Source organism: Canis lupus, chromosome 33, assembly GCF_048164855.1.
Source record: "Canis lupus baileyi chromosome 33, mCanLup2.hap1, whole genome shotgun sequence".
NCBI lineage: Eukaryota > Metazoa > Chordata > Mammalia > Carnivora > Canidae > Canis > Canis lupus.
In genome coordinates this window covers 10153501-10167880 of record NC_132870.1, presented here as the reverse complement: position 1 = coordinate 10167880, position 14380 = coordinate 10153501, and the positions used below count along the sequence as shown (strand labels likewise).

General features: G+C 36.9%; 1 long non-coding RNA gene across 7 annotated transcripts in view; it reads left to right on the top strand.

The window, feature by feature from the left end:
- The window catches only part of LOC140623551 (uncharacterized), an 84922-nt gene that overhangs the window by 3232 nt on the left and 67310 nt on the right, over positions 1 to 14380 (top strand). For all 7 annotated transcript variants that reach the window (XR_012023137.1, XR_012023136.1, XR_012023132.1 and 4 more), the window contains exon 2: positions 4125 to 4199. This is a non-coding gene — a long non-coding RNA (uncharacterized lncRNA). The remainder of the gene's footprint in view (positions 1 to 4124; positions 4200 to 14380) is intronic.

Sequence of the window (14380 nt, the reverse complement as noted above, 5' to 3'; positions counted from 1 at the left end):
GCGGTGCTAAACCACTGAGCCACCGGGCTGCCTTAAAACTTACTTTAAATGTGAATTTATTGGACAAAAATATTTGAATAAAGAAGAGATAGGGCGCCTGGGTGGCTCAGTTGGTTGAGCATCTAATTCTGAGCTTAGCTCGGGTCATGATTCAAATCCTGCTTTGGGCTCCAATCTGGAGGAAAAAATTTCCTTTTTTAAGGAAAAAAAAAAAGAAAAAAATCATAAAAAATAAGAGATATACTTCCTCTCAGGGGTGTAGGTGGTACAGTTGGTTAGGCAACTGACTTTGGTTTGGGCCCCAGTATGTTCCCAGGTTCTTCACTTCAGGATCATGATCTAAGGGGCGTGAGATTGAGCCCCAAGTTGGGCTCTGTGCTGGGTGTGGAGTCTGCTTGAGATTCTCCCTCTCCCTCTGTCCTTCCTGCTTGTGCTCTCTCTCTAAAATAAACAAATAAATCTTTAAATAAATATCAACACTCAAACATCATATAATATCTTTTAAAAGTAATCTATATATCCAGTACAATTTTAATCAAATGTCTAACAATACTTTTGGGAATTCGAGAACATAGTTTAAAAATTCATTTGGAATATTAACCTTTTAAAAATAACCAAGAAGATCTTAAAAAAAAATAAATGAGGAGGAAGTACATTAAAAGCTATTAAATTATAAATCACAATGGTTAACAGCAGGCTTGACACCAGATTGCGCACAATATAAGATAAAATGGTTGACTACAGTATATACTAAAGGAGGAACATGCATCATTAAATAAACAGTGTTGAGAAATTTATTTCTTGTTTATCTTTTCAGACCCACACATACACATATTCTTTTTTAAAGTAATGTTAGCTCAAATCCTTATCTAACACATTTTTAAAAATTTTGTAATATCCTTTGATTTCTATTATCAGATCCTCTAGATATGCCTAGCTCTTTTTTTTTTTTTTTTTTTTATTTATGATAGTCACAGAGAGAGAGAGGCAGAGACACAGGCAGAGGGAGAAACAGGCTCCATGCACCGGGAGCCCGACGTGGGATTCGATCCCGGGTCTCCAGGATCGCGCCCTGGGCCAAAGGCAGGCGCTAAACCGCTGTGCCACCCAGGGATCCCTGCCTAGCTCTTTTGAATGGTTGTATAGTATTCTGTTGCTTGCATGTGGCATAGTTGACTTAACTTCTCCCTTTTTAATGAACACATAGGTCATTTCCAAACTTTTGCTATTCCTTTCAATTTGAAATACATTTATTTGTACCTGGTCTTGTCTTATATGTAAAGCAGAACTGGAGGCTTAGCTTCTAGAAGTGTAATTGCTGTATTAAAGAGTAGGCACATTTTACATTTTGATAGGCAAAATCAAGTTGCCCTCGGGACACCTGGGTGGCTCAGCAGTTGAGCGCCTGCCTTCAGCTCAGGGCATGATCCTGGAGTCCCGGGATCCAGTCCCACATCAGGCTCCCCGCAAGGAACCTGCTTCTCCCTCTGCCTGTGTCTCTACCTCTCTCTCTCTCTCTCTCTGTCCTTCGTGAATAAATAAATAAAATCTTTAAAACAATTAAAAAAAAGTTGCCTTCTATAAAAGTGGTACAAACTAGTTACAGTCATCCTAATACAGATGGAAAGTTTGCTGGCACACTTTGTTTCCTCACACCCTCACCACCACAGCATTACCAAACCTTTTTGATCTTTGCTAATCTAATAGGTACAAAATGCTGTCACATTGCAGGCATAGTTTTCTTTCGCTTATTAGTAGTTTTTGTATGCTTACAAGTCATTTTACTTTCTGTTACTGAAAATATTGTTCCGTTTTTTCTTCTAGGTTCTCATGGCTTTGTTTTTCACATTTTATTCTTTGCATAAATAAGGAATTTATTTTAGTGATAGCAGCAGATACCCACTTGTCCCCCAAATCTTGAAAGAATTTATTTTGCTACATAAAATACAAAGCTTCTATATAGCAATAAAAAATGAATATTAAATTTACAAAAGAAATTCAGAAAAGCAATGAATATTTGAAAATAAAGGGGCACTTGGATGCCTCAGTTGGTTAAGTGTTTGCCTTTAGCTCAGGACACAATCTCGAAGTCCTGGGATGAAGCCCGCATCCAGCTCCTTGCTCAGTGGGGCAGCTGTTTCTCCCTCTCTCCCTGCCCCACCCCATCCGCCTCACTTCTCCCCGCTGATCCTGCATCCAAGTGAGCTCTCTATCTTAGATAATAAAATATTTTTAAAAAAGAAAGTAAAACAACTGTATAAAGAAAACATTAAAAATGAGGTGTCTGTAACTATCAAATGGGAAAACATTTATATATATATAATATACATAAATATATAATATATAAATATATTAAGATTTATTTATTCACTTGAAAAAGAGAGAGAAAAGGCACATGCAAGAGCAGGGAAGGTGGTAGTCGGGGATCAGGACAGAGGAGAGAGAGTCTTAAGCAAACTCTGCTGAGCTTGGAGCCTGACACAGGACTTGATCTAAGGACCCGGAGATCATGACCTGAGCTAAAACCAGGAGTCCACCAGGTAACCAACTGTGCTACCCAAGTGCCCTATTTTAAAAAATCTTTAAAGACTTATAATCTTCGGTACTGGTGAAAACATGTGGAACAGGTACCATCTCATGATTCTTGGTAGAATTATTGTATTTGGGACTGCAACTGCAATGTCTTTCATAATATATAATGTTTATATCTCTTAGCTTATTCCACTTAGGAAATTTATCATATTGAAATATTTACATATATGACCAGAGATGTGATCAAGAATATTTATTGCAGTATTGTTGGTAGTCATGATTAAAAACAAAATGTCCTTAATAGTAGAATGATTAAATAAACTATGATTGTCCATATGTATTATCCAGTGACAAAATCAAATTGCCATACAAAATAATATGATTTCTGTTCAAAAATACATATATCTAGGGGAGCCTGGGTTGCTCAGTTGGTTAAGTGTCTGACTCTTGATTTCGGTTCAGGTTGTGATCTCAGGGTCCTAGGATCCAACCCCAAATGGGGCACTGCACTTGGCACAAAGTCTACTTGCCCCTCTCCCTCTGCTCCTCCTCCTGCTCTCTCTCTCAAATAAATAAATAAAATCTTTAAAAAAATACATATATCTATTTATATGGCAATATTTATAACAACAATGGTTCATCTGAGGATTAGAATTACAGTAAACATTGCATTTCTGAAATGTTTTTACTTAAAATCTTTATAGCATGTGTGTGCTACTTTTGTTACAAAAGGTCTAGGATATTAAGAAGACAAACTGCCAGCTGTAAAATAAATAAGTCCTGGGGAGGTAAACTACAGCATTGGGACTATAGTTAATAATACTGTATTATATATTTGAGAATTACTGAGAGTAGATCTTAAAAGTTTTAATCACAAGAAAAAAAACTTTTTTGTAAATTAATTAAATAAAAAATTCAGTTGCTCAGTCCCACCAGCAAGTGGCTAGTGGCTCCTGAATGGAATAGATACAGAACATTTCCATCATCACTAGAAGTCCTTTTGGACAATGCTACTTTAGCGTCTAGCATAGCTGATTTCTCTCTTAAAGACTAAATAAAAATTATTTCTCTTTTGCCAGCTTCTGTAAACAAACAAACAAAAAGGTCAACAGATGATCACTATTAACATAAATTAAATAGCTGGCCTTAACACATTTTTCATTGGGGTCCTGGACCTCAGAATATTCATCACTTATAGACTAACCTGTGTCACACTCTAAATCAGGAATATTTTATGTGGGACCCATGGACCACCCCTTAATGGACTCCTTAAGATTATATTTCAATTACGTGTATTTGTGCATTTTTCTAGGGAAAATATCCATACATTTCAACAAATTCAGAAAAGGGTTTATAGCTTTCCAAAATGTTAGGATTGTGTGCTTTAAATGCCAATGATTTAAAAATACCACCTTTACCTCAAAGGTTGAAAAGAATTCTAGGCTAATCTAAATCTGTAAATAGCAATGTTTTCCCAGCTGGCTTCTTGTGTTCATCTCAATATGAAATATTTGTATTCTGGCTTGTACCAACTGTGTTAGTGTTTTTCCTCCTTTAAGCCCAGAAACATAATTATCCTTTTTTGCTTACAGAGTAAGGACTGTGATGGGAACTTTGCCCAGAGGAGAAGCAGAAGCAAGATAAGTAATCTACCAAAACATGAGCAGGTAATTGGAGCACAAAGTCTGACAGTGCTTAAGGAAGACTTTGTGAGACAGTAGTGACACTTCCAAGTGAACCAAGAATTAGCTAGGGAAAAATGCATCAATGGAAACCAGATAGGACTACAATTACCCTCAGGTCCACTGAATAAACAGGTTATTTTCTTTTGGTGGTAGCTGAAGTCTCTTTAGAATGTGAGAATTCCCCTAGGATGTAGAGTTACATGACAGCAATGGCACAGATAACTCTAAACATCGGGAGGTAGCCAGGTAGCTGAGTACAATGAAAGAACACAGCATTTGCACTCAAAAGACCTAAGTACAAATCTTGACACGTCACCTCACTTCTTTGAGTGTCATTTTCCTCATTTATAAAGTGAAGGAAATAAAAATAGCTGATATGTCCCACACATAATAGCCTGTAATGTTCTTTCAGAATTCAATAGGATTGAATGAAATATGTGTATGAAAACTGTAAAGTGCTATTACAGAAAATCAAACAACGATAAAAGCAAAAGGTATGCAGATTTTTGAATTAGTGTTCTAGACTTATTGATTTTTTTTTTAAATAGTCTCAGTCATTCTGAAGAGAAACTTTAAAAAATATTTATCAGGTAGTAGGGCTAGCTAGTCCTGTGAAAGGTTAAATTTGAAAAATTTGTTGTGCTCCTGTAACTTCCACTTTTCTTTACCAACAAGATTCTTAGCTCTTTTCCAATTTCCCCCTGCTGGCCCCACATTGACCAGGCCTTGTTAGTTCTCTGATAGGGCTGGTAATGTGTTAGGCTAAAAACATTCACCTACTCCTGCATTTTCCTGTTGCTTAATGGCTCCCCCGGAGCCACAATAGTTCCTGAATGCCTCAGCTAGAAATTCTCATTTTTAGTTGCTAAAGAGTTAAACTGCAGAAGTGCCAACTTTAGAATGTAGAAGTTAAAATTCACCATACCTTCCAGCTTTCTCTCTCAGCACATTGGTATAATCTGATTTATCAGATTAGGTAGTTGTCACATTAAACCCTGAGGGTGAGAGATACTAGAGAGGTAAATTTTAATTAACAAAGGGAAAGAAGGAACAAGGGAAGCCAGTTTCGGTATGAGTGAAAGAGAAAGAGACAGGGAGAGAAGAATTTGGTGGGGGAGAGGTGTGTGCTGTGATGATGAGCTGCTGGGCTGATGATACCAAGGGAGGGGATCACGGAAGTATGTGTAGTACTAAAGGGGTGTGGCACTGAAGTCAAACTGCCTAATTCACTGTTTTTACTAGGGCTGGTCCCGTCTCTGACTCATTTCTACTACTTGCCCTGGCAAGTTATGTAACTGCCTATTCAGTTTGGTGGGAGGGAATAAGGCAAAGAAGCATAACCCTTCTATTTTTTGAAACTAAGCCATGTGCAAACATACACAAAGTAATTTAATGTGAACATGCTGTCATCTAAATCTGACCTATAGGGACTTGCCTTAGGATTCATGACTGCTAATCTTAATTTTCTTAAGTGTTCCCAGAAATGGAGACCAAATCAGAAATTAAGCTTTCTAGTTTAAGCTCCATTTTAAAGAGGGTGATTTCACATTGTCTGATGGTAGTGAGCTGCAATGCAAGAAAGTTGATCATTAAAGGCTTTGTTAGGTGGAGTCAGAGTGTTTAATAAAAAACAAAGTATCACTTCACAAAAAATTTCTTTTTTTTCTTTAAAGATTTTATTTATCCATTTGAGAGAGAGAGAGAGAGTGTGAGAGAGAGAGAGAGCATGAGCAGGGAGGCGGGAAGGGGGAGAAACAGTTGCCCTGCTGAGCAGGGGACTCCATCCGAAAGACCCAAGCCAAAGGCAGATGCTCACCCGACTGAGCCACCCAGGTGCCCCTGTAAAACATTTCTTAAAAGTTGATTTTTACATTTTATCCTATAATGTCTAATAGAAAACATAGGAGGAAAAGTAGTCTTATCTGCAGGCACTGATTATCAATTTAGGGCCAAATTCTGACCTAGCATATTCCTATAAATGAGAGAAATGCTGGATCTGCCACATTTTACAATCACATGAGGAGAGGAAATTTCTTAGAGAGTTGAAGTCTTAGGATGAGTAGTCTTCAGTTCACCTTCAACTTAGAGAACTATTAAAAATTATACATACATATGCAAATTAAGTATTTTATTTTTACCAAACCCCTATCATTATACATTCATTAGTCAACCTTTTGATGTTGAGCCAAGGCTGTTCTGACCATAAATCCGCTGTTGAGAGTTGAAGATTGTCTTTTTGACATTAACCTTGCCTAAATGCAAAATCTACAATTTTCTCATTTGGTTTCTGTTAAAGGAAATGTAGAAGTTGAGGACACTTGTGTAATACAGTCCAGTTTTCTTGCCTCTGGTAATTCATGACAGTAATTTGTCTTTCTACAGCATTCAACTTCATTTTTAAAAAATAGTGGTAAAATATACATAACCTAAAATTCATTACCTTAAGTGTTTTTAAATTTCAACTTTACTCTCATTTTATTTTCATTTTGCACTTGACACTTAATAAAGTATACAAAATTAAATTACCTCATTACATTAGCAAGAATAACTCACATTAATAATTTGGGAAACTGGGCGGCCCAGGTGGCTCAGCGGTTTAGCGCCGCCTTCCGCCTGGGGTGTGATCCTGAAGATTCGGGATTGAGTCCCATGTCAGGCTCCCTGCACGGAGCCTGCTTCTCCCTCTGTCTGTGTCTCTGCCTCTCTCTCTCTCTCTCTCTGTGTGTGTGTGTGTGTGTCTCTCATGAATAAATAAATAAAATCTTACAAAAAAAGAATTTGGGAAACTAAAACAACTGATTTTTTAAAAGATTTATTTATTTTAGAGAGGGAGAGAGTGTGCACTCATGGGAGCAGTGTTGTGGGGGTGGTGGAGGGGCAGAGGGGGAGAGAGAGAAAGAATCGTCAAGCATATTCCCCCCCTTGATGCTGAGACAATGTAGGGCTTGATCCCAGGACCCTGAGATCATGACCTGAGCCAAAATCAAGATTGGCTGCTTAACTGACAGCCAGTGGAGCCATCCAGGTGCCCCTAAAAAATTGATTTTTATGTAAGTTTCATAAGGTCAAGATTTTAGTCTGTTTTATTTACTGTTTTGTCCCTAACTCCTAGAATACAGCCTGTCACATAGTGACACTCAGATACTATTATACTGGTAGTTATAACTCAGCTGGAGGATGCATAAATGTGCAGGTATGCTCTGATACAGCTTGTTAGTAAACATTCAGCAGCCATGGACATCAGTCTCTGTGTTAATCTTATGGTTTGAATAAATGAGGGTCATTTAATAGAGCTATTTTATTTTGAAAAATCCCTATACAGTGCTTAACACAATACCTTGTATGCAATACATGTTGAGAAAATATTAATCTTTGTTGATTGTTGGTTGATCTTTTTATTCTTGTTACTCTACTGAGGGAAGGAGAAAGAGAAAGGGGTGAGGACAAATAGAACAAATATTAATATTGAGAATATATACATATATATATACTCTCAGAGTGTGTGGGGGGGGGGACTTTTCTACTCTCTCAAGACAGTTCTGGAACTTTGCCATTAATATGAACTCAAAGAATAATGAACTTTCTTCCCTTTGATCAGAGAATATACTCCAATTACTCAGCTTTCAGTAAGCATTCCCTTGACTCATTGTAGTTTGAGTGATCCTCCATTCTCTTGTCCAGTTCTCTTAATGGGAAAGTCTTTTCAATACCATCAATGGCAACTTGAATTAGATGAAGAGTTAAAGCATCTATCAGCCAAAAACCTTTTAGCCAAAAATCACTGTCTTTAAAACTCTCACCAGCCTGAGCTATAGACCGGATGGATTCCAATTATACTATTAACTCAAATTGAGGCCCATCTTCTTCCATATGTAGGACTCCAGACTCCTGAAAATGTGTCATCTACCTCCCATACTTCCAGAATTTTCCAAGTGAAGGTTTACATGTATTCTGTAATGTTTGACTTTGTGCTTGTACTCAAACCTCTTCCTGAAAGTCTAATGCCTGAACATCACTTGCAGTAGGGTGTTTGCCATTTCCACTGCTGCTTGTGCCCTCCATGGGATAATCAGTATTGGTGTTAAGGAGATCATCACTCAGTGCTCCCAAAGCTGTCAACAATGAGCCAGAGCAGAGCTGGGCTCAACTGCAGAAGTAAGGCCATCATTGTGTCATACTTAGTCATGTGATTCCTGAAGCAGCACTGCTTATGTTCATTATATCACAATGTCTCTGATGAAATTAGCTAATTTAAGTAGATAGAGGTGAAGGGACGGAGTCATCATGCCAAGCCTTTCCCTTTGCTGTCATCACCTTACACACATTCACTATTCACACATATACTCTTACCCTGTTCTTCAGCCAAACATAGAAAGTATTTCTGTGCGTGAATTTTCTCAAATAGATGCTCTGAATAGTCCTCGTGTTCAGTTAATAGTCAGACTCTGATAATCAGAATATTGAAGGAGGATGTGGTAGGGAATCAGTACCATTCTTTTTTAGTTAGGAGAGATAGCCTCTGGTTAAAGCATAATCTTTTACTTTGGGCATCTGACCATGTTTTTATCAGTAGAATATAGACTCTTTGAGGACAATGCGTCAGAAAGGCTATTAGCTGTGTAAGTAGTGACTTAAGCAGAAAGGATTCTTTTTCTCATAAGAATCCAGGTTGTAGGAAACTGCTCCTGATGTCCAAGCCTGAGTCATTGCAGTTCAGTTCTTCTTTGCCTTCCTCTTCAATCATAAGACTGTTGAAACTCTATAGATATTCAATCCTCTTTCAAGACCAGAAGAAGGATGGAAACATATGAGGTCAACCTTGGTTATCTATCTATCTATAGAGAGAGATCTATATATAGAGAAATATTATTTATATATAGACATTAAAAAGAAATATAATTATCTATAATTATATATATTTATATTATGTATTATAATTATTACAAAATTGTATTATTATAATTTTAAATTTTTAAATAAAATTATAATTATATTTATACTTATATATAAATTGGCCAAAATTGTATTCTGCTAACTACAAGGAAGCAAAGAAGCAAGTATTTAGCTTTTCTAGCTTCTAGCAAAGGCAGGCATGGGAAACAAGGTTTGAAAAAAAAAAAAAAAAGGAAATGGATATTGGATTATTGAAGCAATCATCAGTATCTGCTACTTTAGTATCCCCAGCATGGGTAAACTCCAGACAGAGTTTGGTTCAGTGAGTAGTGAGAATAGGGTGAATAGGTTATATGGATGTAATAACAATAAGTTTTTCCATGAATCTTTAAGTAAACAAGCAAGAACTTTATGAGCTATTTCAATGTAAAACAAATTTTAAATGAATTTTTAAAAATAATATTTTCATAAAATAATGTATTAAGTTTCTTTATATCACTTCAGCAATTGTATTAATAACATATTCAACTATAACCACAGTAGTAAAATCAAAATATAAATGTAGTTACCAACTAAAATGCAGAGGTCTTACAAAAGAGATTGTATTTTATGTGAAGTATCATTTGTTTCTCAGTTATTATAGAAAGTTTTCTATCAAATTACTAGGCTTTCAAGATCCATTGGTTTAGTTTCCAACTTCTGTTTGGTGGTCATCAGTGTCAGGCCACTGCTTCTTTCTTCCCCCACGGTGTCATGTAAGGATGTTTTCTTTAGATGACACAGATGATTATTTCAGTTTTGCTCTAGTTATAGATTAAGCCAAGTAAAATGTAACAGCTCTAAGGCACAAGAGGCCTGTAATGGAAGAGAAAACAAAAAGCCAAAGTAGTTAATTTAATATAATCACGAATGAACTTAAAGTTTACATAGTTTTGGTAAAACTAGGGTCCTAGGGGATCCCTGGGTGGCGCAGCGGTTTAGCGCCTGCCTTTGGCCCAGGGCGCGATCCTGGAGACCCGGGATCGAATCCCACATCAGGCTCCCGGTGCATGGAGCCTGCTTCTCCCTCTGCCTGTGTCTCTGCCTCTCTCTCTCTCTGTGTGACTATCATAAATAAATAAAAATTTAAAAAAAAACAAAAACAAAACTAGGGTCCTAAGTTAATATTTGTATGATAAGTACAAAAACTCTTGTTTCATTTGTTCTGTTTTATCCTTCTATTGTAATCATTCTCTAAAAAGTATATATTTATATTAGTGATATGGCATTTTTCCCTTGAAAATAATATAATTGTATACTGTACTTCTAACAATGTAAAGAAAAATGTATTCATTATTTTGCCTTGGACTGTTAAATTTCTTTTTCCCAACATGGACTGCTTTTGACTTGGAAAGAACTATAGATTCCTTTTGGCTTATTTTTTCTATTCTTTCATAAATGAATTTCATATTTGTTGTTACTTTCACTTTTATATGTGGTAAGTATTGCTTGTACACTTGAAGACAAAGAAAAAAGCTTATAGATTCATTGTAAGATTCTGAGAATAAAGGCACTTGATTAATAATATTTTAGCAGACAATAAATTCTTATTTAGGCACCTGCAAATCACTTAATTCACTTGTCACCATAGTGTTTGAAGATAGGTATGAATGACTTACCGTGTTTTTATGATTTCTAGAAACTCCTCAATGCCAACTAATAATACCCAGTAACATACAGTTCAACTGTTATATCATGCTTTTATTCCTTTAATATTTTGTGCTCTCTTCACAGCACAGATATTCCTACTAATATTTTTAAAAATTAATAGTATATGCAATGATGCATGGATATAGATTGTACAAAGAATTTCAAGTTCTTACATCTCATTTTCACCAAAAAGCACACATATACAATGACACACAACTCAAAGAAAGATAACTTTGTCATGCAAAACTGAACAAGAGTGAACAGATAAATTTGTTCAGACAGAACATCTGCCAAGGGATCCCTGGTGGCTCAGTGGTTCAGCATCTGCCTTTGGCCCAGGTGGTGATCCTGGGATCCCAGGATCGAGTTCTGAGTCGGACTCCCTACGGGGAAACTGCTTCTCCCTCTGCCTGTGTCTTTGCCTCTCTCTCTCTGTGTCTCTCATGAATAAATGAATAAAATCTTAGAAGAAGAAGAAAAAAAAAGAATATCTGCCAAGAGGATTTGATGTGATTGAAATATCATTGGTGAAGTTTTGATAAGGTACTAATCATTTTTCTTTGCTTTTATTTTCCTGACTGTGAATATATATAATTTTCATGGAAGAATCTTTTTCTTTTTTTCCTAAATATATTTTTAATTTATTCATGAGAGACACAGAGGAGGCAGAGACACAGGCAGAGGGAGAAGTAGGCTCCACACAGGAAGCCCAACGCAGGACTTGATCTTGGATCCCAGGATCACGCCCAACTGCTGAGTCTCCCGGGCTGCCCCTTCATGGAAGAATCTTGACTTAATTTTCCTTTTTTTCTTTTTTAAAGATTGATTGATTGATGATAGACATAGAGAGACAGAGACATAGGACAGAGGAGGCAGAGACATAGGCAGAGGGAGAAGCAGGCTCCATGCACCGGGATCCTGACGTGGGATTCGATCCCGGGTCTCCAGGATCGCGCCCTGGGCCAAAGGCAGGCGCTAAACCGCTGCGCCACCCAGGGCTCCCTAAGAATTTTTAAATAACATTTGTTATATTAAAGTCTAGCCACCTTAGACTCACCATTTAACAAATTAGAAAATTTAAGTCCAGAGAGATGACATCTATATTAAAGATACTGACTACTATAACAATTATATAACAATGATTAAAGTATTTAATTATGAAATAATTATTTAACAATTTTTAAAGTTTTTTAGTTTCAAGGCACTAAAAAAATTGTTTTAAGCAGGTGTATAATATCTATGGTTTTAGGATGTTTATAAAAATTACTTGTTAAGCTAACTTCAAGAAAACTTGTACTGTACTTTAACAACTACTTAAGTTTGGAAACAAATTCATAATGAGACCTAACAATATCCCTTGTATAAAAATAAATCAAGGGTGCCTGGGTGGCTCAGTCAGTTAGGCATCCAACTCCTGGTTTCGGCTCAGGTCATAATCTCAGGTGGTGAGACTGAGACCCGGGTTGGGCTCTGTGCTTAACGGGGAGTCTGCTTGAGATTCTCTCTCGCCCTCTCCCTCTACTTCACCTCCTCCCTCACTCTCATGCTCCCTCTCTCTCTCCCTTCTCTCTCTCAAATAAATAAATAAAATTAGTGGTTGTAATTTGGCTAAATTTCATATCATTTTCTGTACTGTTAAATAGTAATTACTTAAAATTTAAATAACACTACTGTATCAAAGATTTTAATTTCTCATTTTTACAGAAAATATCATTCTTGGTATAGTCAAAGATCATAAAACAAATGCTGAAAGTCTAATTAAGTGGGGAAATCAAATTTTTTTCAACAAGATTTTAATGAGAAGCTATGGGACTTGGAACTGGATAAATAATTAAACCCTTGCATCTTTCTTTCTATCATTTATTTTCCATCCCCCAACCCCATGCAACCTGGGCAGATCAGTTAGAAACATATTTCATAGCATGGAACTCAGGATGGGGACTTGGTAGAGTATAAAAACGAAAAAATGCTGCACATAATGACCCACCAAGTTAACCTAGGAATACTCCTCTTCACAGGGCTTCACAGTATGGTGGATTTGGCTTGAAACTGTGAATTCAAAGGAGAGTTTGTTTTTCTCTGGCCCTTCCATGATTCTTCCCAGGAGCAAAAACTATTATATATTCATGGGAAAATCACTATTATAGAATGTCAATGGTGTTCGAATGAATGGCCTTCTATTCCAATTCAAATAAATATTATCTTTGGTTATATATTAAATTTATAGGCCTTCTTTTATTTCAAGTGGGAAAAGAAATTACTTTAAACATAGGAAGAAACCTAGGAGACAATCAGAAGTCACTGCATCATGTCTATTTGAATTTCTTTAAGCATGTGAACATACTCTTCTCAAATAAAAGACTATGGGAAGAAATGGAAAAATCAGCTGCATGCCTCAAAACAAGGAGAGAAAATATTTCAAGAAATAGAAAATAGGGGATCCCTGAGTGGCTCAGCGTTTAGCGCCTGCCTTTGGCCCAGGGCTGATCCTGGAGTCCCAGGATCGAGTTCCGCGTCAGGCTTCCTGCATGGAGCCTGCTTCTCCTTGTGCCTATGTATCTGCCTCTCTCTCTGTGTGTGTCTCATGAATAAATAAATAAAATATTTTAAAAGAAAGAAATATAAATAATGAGAAAAAATTAACTATCTATTAAATAACTGCCATAACAAAGAAGGTATATGCCCCTTCCAACTTTTTTTTTTTTAATTTTATTTATTAATTCGTGAGAGACACAGAGAGAGAGGCAGAGACACAGGCAGAGGGAGAAGCAGGCTCTGTGCAGGGAGCCTAAGGCGGGACTCCATCGGGGGACTCCAGGATCACACCCCGGGCCAAAGGCAGGGGCTCAACCGCTGGGCCACCCACGCGTCCCAACCCTTCCAACTTTCTAGAGGTTAAAAAATAATGATGTGCTATTAAAAATATGATAAAAACTGTCATAGATTATATTAGCTCTCTAATTAGGAAAATTAAATCATGGGGATCCCTGGGTGGCTCAGCGGTTTAGCGCCTGCCTTTGGCCCAGGGCGCAATCCTGGAGTCCCGGGATCGAGTCCTGCGTTGGGCTCCCTGCATGGAGCCTGCTTCTCCCTCCTCCTGTGTCTCTGCCTCTCTCTCTCTCTCTGTGTGACTATCATAAATAAATGAAAAAAAAATTAAAAAAAAATTCTTATATGAAAGTAAGAAATACAACAGTACATGTGGGAAATACAAGAAAATACGCACATATATATGCATATGCATACTTATCTAGATTTGCTTTAATTTACATAAAGAAATACTGAGAGGACTCATGCCATTAAAAATGCTATTAGAAACAGTTACTGGTAAGGAGCAGGGAAGAATGGGCAGCATTCCTGACTGTGGACAGCAGAGGATGGAGACTTCTTACCGTATACATTTTGATGTCATCTAATGTATGAAACATGTGAAATTACCTAGTCAAAGAACAAGCACAATAAAAGGCATGTATACAGAACCTTACACAGGAGAAGAAATATCTGAGGAAAGAAAATAAAGCTGTGGGGAAGGAAATAAAGATGGGGAAAATTCTTGAAAATGGCTTTTGTTCTCTCTGAGA